This window comes from Rattus norvegicus, chromosome 15 (genome assembly GCF_036323735.1).
Source record: "Rattus norvegicus strain BN/NHsdMcwi chromosome 15, GRCr8, whole genome shotgun sequence".
NCBI lineage: Eukaryota > Metazoa > Chordata > Mammalia > Rodentia > Muridae > Rattus > Rattus norvegicus.
This window is the reverse complement of record NC_086033.1, coordinates 54,348,230-54,354,606: the sequence shown is the minus strand read 5'-3', so window position 1 is coordinate 54,354,606 and position 6,377 is coordinate 54,348,230. Positions and strand designations below refer to the sequence as shown.

The window sequence follows — 6,377 nt, the reverse complement described above, 5'->3', positions numbered from 1 at the left end:
GGGAGATGAGAAGAGAGATGGAGCAGAGTTAAAGAGACAATTGAAAGTGGATTGGGCTAACAGACTAAAAAGAGATGACAGTTGACCCAAGAGAAACTGAGCTAAGCTGCAGAAGACATTGGTGGGAGACAGATTAAAAAAACAAAAAGAATCCAAGAAGAACTCATGAAGTAGCCAAGAGAAACAACCAACCAACAAAACAAACAAATTATAAAGCTGCATAGTTAAAGCTATGGTCATGTCCAGATGACAGCATTCACTGCTTTCCTCCCTACTCTCTGCTCTTACATTCTCCTCTTTGGAGAGGCTCCCTAAGCCTAGGTTAGGGGGTGGGTTCTTAGTGATTCTCCAGAGGATGGAATCCTTACCCATGGACATATGAGCAGTATTGGATTTAATGAGTTCTCAAAAACAGGACAAAGTTGGGGAGAGGAGATGTTAGAGGAGTATAGGGGAAGATGAAGGACAGATATGGAAAGTAGATATGGTTATATTTTGTTGTATATAGGTGTTTTGTAGACTGTCCCTCAGCTTAGGCCTTTTATGATGCTGTCTGGGGATCAGCTATTCTGAGCAGGAACACTGTAGAAGCATGGCACTTGTATATTGCTTCAGGAAGTTCAGGATGCTCAGTGTCTCATAGTGGTATTTACTTTGGTCCCTTAATTAAGTGAAGTCTGATATGTTTCTCTGTTGTAAAATGGCTTTGCCCTTTTAATTTTGAATATATTGAAGGAGAGTGTATTTTTAATGATACAAACACTTGTTTTTCAATATGCCTTCCTTGACAAATTTTAACAGCTACAGACAGAGATACTTGTCTGAAACAGCTCATTACGGTAGATTGTGTCAAAGAGTGACTTTTCTATTACCACTCTTCATGGTTATTCTGCTGGAAGTTAGAATGGTCCCTTCCCTTCTGTTCATTCAGACTATATATTCACATCCAATGTGCCGTGCCTCTTTATGTCTTGTGATATAAATCGATCTGCAAGGTTTAACTCTGAGGCAGCCTAGCCAAGCTCTCTAACAGACCTTTTCTTTTCTAATGCAGGGAGCTCATGCTCTGCTGTTCTGTTTTGTTTCAAGGATGAAGCAAACCCTAGCACAGCTCACACAGGGAAATACAGACCTTTGATGAAGAACTCTGTTTTGGTATGTGTTTGGGTTCACGAGGAGTAAGCAATATGAGGGGCAAATGCTTGAGTAGTGCATGCTCCTGGGGAAGAAAAGAGAGGAATGGGGAAAACTAGGCTCCAAATCTCAACATCTCAGAAAATAATATTTATTTCTGGACCACTTTTCTCATTTCCTCATAGTTACAGGTTCATCACATGATCATCAAGACAAGTTAGAATTCCAGCACATCAGCCAGTCCTCATAGAGAAGAAATTCGTATGAACAATGTATCTGGGAGTTACTCGAGGTGGGTATAATAGTTTCTAGAATCTACTTTTTTAAAAGGACTATTCCAGAGCCCTTTTATGGGTACTAACTTTGAGAATCACAATTATTTTGGTTGTAATTAAGTTTAGTTTTCTAGATCAAGTGATTCAGTCAGAACCACATGGTACTTACATCACCTCAGCCTATTGTCTTCTTGTTAAGCATTCTGAAATATTCCATAGTTCTTGTATACGTTCTCAACTTGGACTATATTCCACCACCAGATTAGTTTATCCAGAGGACCGTACTCCTTGACCTGCTCCATACTCAATTCTTAGGGTAGGGGCACTCTTCTAAATGTTGATATTCTTCTGAGAGGGTTGGGCTGACACAAAGATTGTAGTAGGTTGATCTGCTTCTCATGTGGAAGATGATGAAACCACAGCCAGGAGGAGATGTTTGATCTTCCATTTGCAAAGGTTGCATACACTGAGCTCTTTGGCTGTGACCACATCCTCTATTTTCAAAATCATCAGCATCACACCAGCTGCTCTTTTATGAATGACTTTCTGTCTCCATTGTATAAAGACCTTGAGATTACTTTGGACTTGTCTAAATGATCCGGGATAATCCTTCCTCAAGATCCTTACTCTGTAGGATTCCTTTAATCCTCTGAAGTAATATTCATGAGTTTGGGCACGGGGGCATCTGTGAAGAGTTGTTTTATGCTATAAAGACCTTCAGGGCAAAGGACAAAGGTCTTTAGCTTCTGACCTAGCAGGATTTCTTGTTTAATGTCTCTTCATAATTTAACCTTAGCTTATTCATATGGCTGTAAGTATATTGCACATAACAAGGGATAGATTCACAGGTAAAATAAGCAGACACCTGAAATTAAAAGAAAAACAAAAAAACGAGAGTGGGCTCTTTATTCATTTTCAGTCCTCTGAAGAAATGAAAATTTAAGGCTTTCTTTTAACAAAACAATGTTACTAAGTTTGTATCCATACATTCTAGAAACAGTAGAAAATGAAGAATAAATGAATCCTTATTCAGGATTGTAATTTGTTTTCTTGACCCATTCTGATATTGACTCTCTGTCTATAGGTTCTGAAAAAGTTTAGGTCCATCATTTTTATTGCAAGATAAGTGTTGTGTAGAGATCCAAATTCAGTACATCAAATGTCTGAATTGTAAGTCTACAGGAGACCAGCCAGCAACTGCCTTGAGAGAAACACTTTTCATAAAGCATCTACAAATGCTTTTCACAGGGGTATTTTAAAGGCAAAGAACACACACACACACACACACACACACACACACACACACCCCAACACCAACAACATAAACAACAACAACCTGCCCCCCCCCAAAAAAAAACCAAACAAAAAACCAACCAACCAACCTAAAAGCAAAATACCTATATTCTGTTTGGCAATTGCAGTGGGGAGTAAAGCAAGCAAGCAGTTTAACAGAAACCCAAAACTTGCAGTTAGCTAGGGCTTTTTGACCCCACGTTTCTAGAACAGTTTTGGATACTTTCCCACAGATCTTTTCACAGTGGAAAAAAGGGGGATCATTTTCATATTAAACCAAAAAATGGTTCCAAAGTGGTAGGTGGGGATTTCTGGGAGGCAAATTTGAAGAAAAGTCTATGAAAGATTCAGGAGCAAAGGAGCAGATGGAGGCAGGAAGAGTCTTTAGACCAAGATGTGTGCATGACTGCTCAGAGGGGAAGGGGGAGCCTGGGTAGAAAGAGTTGCAGGCTTCAGTACAACTTCAGCAAGTTTTAGCCAGGCCAGAAAAATACTCCAGAGAAGATAGCTATTTAGTAGTAAGGCCAGGTTGTCCTTCTAAGACATAGTCAGTCATTGGCCAGAAGCCACCCAAGAGAATAAGGCTGTGATGTGGATTCAGTGGCAGGTACCTAAGGTGTGAGTCAAAGTAGAGTCTCTTTACAAAGTGAGATCTGAAGAGTACTCCTCCACAACTGACAGAATTCATCACAGTCTGTGAGGATGCAACAATCAGGATTGCCCAATCCTCAGCCTTAGACACATCAGCTATAATGTGATTCTGCAGAGTAACACTTGGCCTTCTTTCTTTTAAATACTTGGGTTTTTGCTTGTTTTTGTTCAAAGACTTGATCTTTCCAAAACCTCCTTTTCCTTCTAGAAAGTTGGCATGGAATTGAAGTAAATGACATTTAAAATTGTGCTCTGAAATTCCACATTTCCCCAAACTTTCCACCTCTATTTAACTATATACACCCTCCTTTATACGGTGTGGAGTTAGAACTTTTTTGTAAGAGCTTTTGAACAGGGGTTGACATCCTACTGAATGGCTTATCTCTAAATCTTATTTTATGTTTTTATGGCATGGAGAAGAAACCAAAAGGAAACTGAAAATGTTGCCATAAACTAAGGGGATGTGCACATAGACACTTACTGAAGCTGGGCTTATTATACAACGCATTTCCACAATGCTTTGAGCATAAAACCAAGGCATTCCACTAAAAACAGTTCCTCTACTTTGGGCAAGATATCAGCCTACAAGAATGCACTTACAAAATGGTACTCCAAGGAGATATTCAGAAGTATATTTTTCAGGAAATCAGGAGGTGTGCTCTCTTGCCATCAATACATCCTTAAAGGGAGGCAGCCTCCTTTTCTAACTAACTATGCACTAACTATGCAGATTGCCTGGTAATGGGAGTTACTCAGAACTTGCTTGTCAGGTTGACTCCTGCAGGCAAGCCTCTCTTTCAAAATGCTTACCTGAAAGACTTCAGAGGAAGCAGTGGGCAAAATATCACCAAAACAATTCATCAGAGGACAGGCCAGGACACAGGATGGAAGCCAAAGGATGCTACCTTGGTACTTAGTCATTATCTGTAAAAGAAGAAAAAATTAAAATGAGCTGGCAAGATTGATGACTGGGGAGAGTGCCCACAGCACAGTTGTGAATACCTCAGTTTGGAGGTCTGCCATGTCAAAGCCAAGTATGGCAATGTATGTAACTGAGCGCTGAGGTTGCAGGACGGAGTAGGAAGGTTCTGAGGGCTCATTGGCCACCCAGGTTCAAAGAGAGATCCTGTCTCAAAACTTTGGAAAGGTACTTCTGACCTCCATACACACACACACACACACACACACACACACACACACACACACAAGCAAACACACCAGCAGACACACACACACACACACACCAGCAGACACACACACACACACACACACACACACACACACCAGCACACACACACACCAGCAGACACACACACACACACACCAGCAGACACACACACACACACACACACACACACACACAGACAGAACACACATCCAAAAATTAAAACAATATAGCACTATGACACGTAGATTCAAGGGAATTTAATGCATCAAACTGATTGGCAGGAGTTAAAGAATGCTAGGAATCTAACTTAGAGCAGGGAAGCAACCAAAGATAAGCAATAACAGGAAGCTGTCACTACCCCAAGGCTGGAGAGACAAAAGCAGGCAGTGTTCTCAGAGCCTGAGGCCAAAGAATCTGGTCATCCTAGCCTGATGACATGGAATACAGGGAAGCTGGGCAGACGCTGTGATTACTTGTGGAAACACTGTCACAAGAGAAGAGAGGAAAGAAAGGAATATTTTGTATCATTCTTTTACTGCCTGCTATCACTGTCTTGTATTGGCAAAGCCTGCTAGTAAGAAAGTGTTAGAAAGACCCTTGGGGGCAGCCTTCTGCAATGCAGAAGAACAAACAAGCTAAGGGTACCGTTACAACACTTGCTCTGCCCAAGCCCCAAGAGCAATGTATCATAGTCATCCTTTGAGTCACACTGAATTAAGAAATATTTAATGTCTGGTACAGCATGACTTCTAGGTGTGTCTATGAAAGCATTTACAGAAGAGATCAGTTATTAAGTAAATAGACTAAACGAGGAAGAGAGGCATGTCAATGTGGACAGGCACTGAGTTGGTTGAAACCTAAACAGAAGAAAGTCAGAGGAACTGCGGCCAGATGATTCTCTTTTGTTGAGACATCCATCTACTCCTGCCACCACACACCCAGCTCTTGGCTCTCCTGCCTGTAGATGCCAGGATTTATACCAGGTGCTTTCAGATCTTAGGCCCAGCAGTAAAAGGAGAGGTCACTGAGCCAGGAAGATTGTGGGGGATGCTGACCAGTCAATCTAGACATGATGGTGACTTCCAGGTTAAGTGGGAGAACCTATTCTCAAAAAGGTGGGAAATAGGTTAACCTCTGGCTTCCACATCTGAGTGCATCCCAACACACACACACACACACACACACACACACACACACACACACACACACACACACAATGGCAGAAGTATGTTTATAGACTTTTCAGCAGTTGGAAATTCTGTCTTAACTGTAGTCAAAATTCAGTTAATGAGTTTATTTGTTTTGTTTTGATTTGTTTTATGAAACTCAAGTCAGGAGTTGAAACAGAGGGTTTTTGTTTTGTTTTTAAATCAATCACTTAACACAATACAATCCAAAGATAAAATAATTTGATACTTGCTGAGAAATAACAGAAGGACAAGGTTCAAGGTCTTTGTTTTCTATAATTGAACCATTATGCTTCCATAAGAGCAGCAACAACACTGCAGTTCCTAACAATAATCTTGATTTTGAGAGGAGGTGTTTCCGGGCAGCCTTGTTGGCATTGGCTGGCATGTGAGGTGCAAAGCACTCATGTTGTTGTGTGTTTAGAGCTAAGACTATACTAAAGTCAACCAACCAACACAGGTAAGAGATCCCAGAAACATTACACGCTCATTACATTGAATTTTAAATTAATTTTTATCCATTAACTAATGCTAGTGTTTCCCAGCGCCCTCTCCCCCACAACCCATTCAGTTCCATGACCCCATTGTGCTCATGACTCATGGCTTAAGAAGCTGGATATACAATAATTGTTGACTTTTATAAGCACTTTTCAAGTACAGTAATGGGTA

At 40.8% G+C, this 6,377-nt stretch overlaps 1 long non-coding RNA gene across 1 annotated transcript; it reads right to left on the bottom strand.

Annotated features, from left to right (window-relative positions):
- Window positions 1-1,255: 1,255 nt before the first annotated feature.
- LOC120097033 (uncharacterized) lies at window positions 1,256-4,754 on the bottom strand. The gene is made up of 3 exons (XR_005494098.2): window positions 4,356-4,754; window positions 4,164-4,277; window positions 1,256-2,274 (listed from the first exon to the last, which is right to left on the bottom strand). It is a non-coding gene; the product is annotated as an uncharacterized LOC120097033 (long non-coding RNA).
- Between the last annotated feature and the right edge of the window lie 1,623 nt (window positions 4,755-6,377).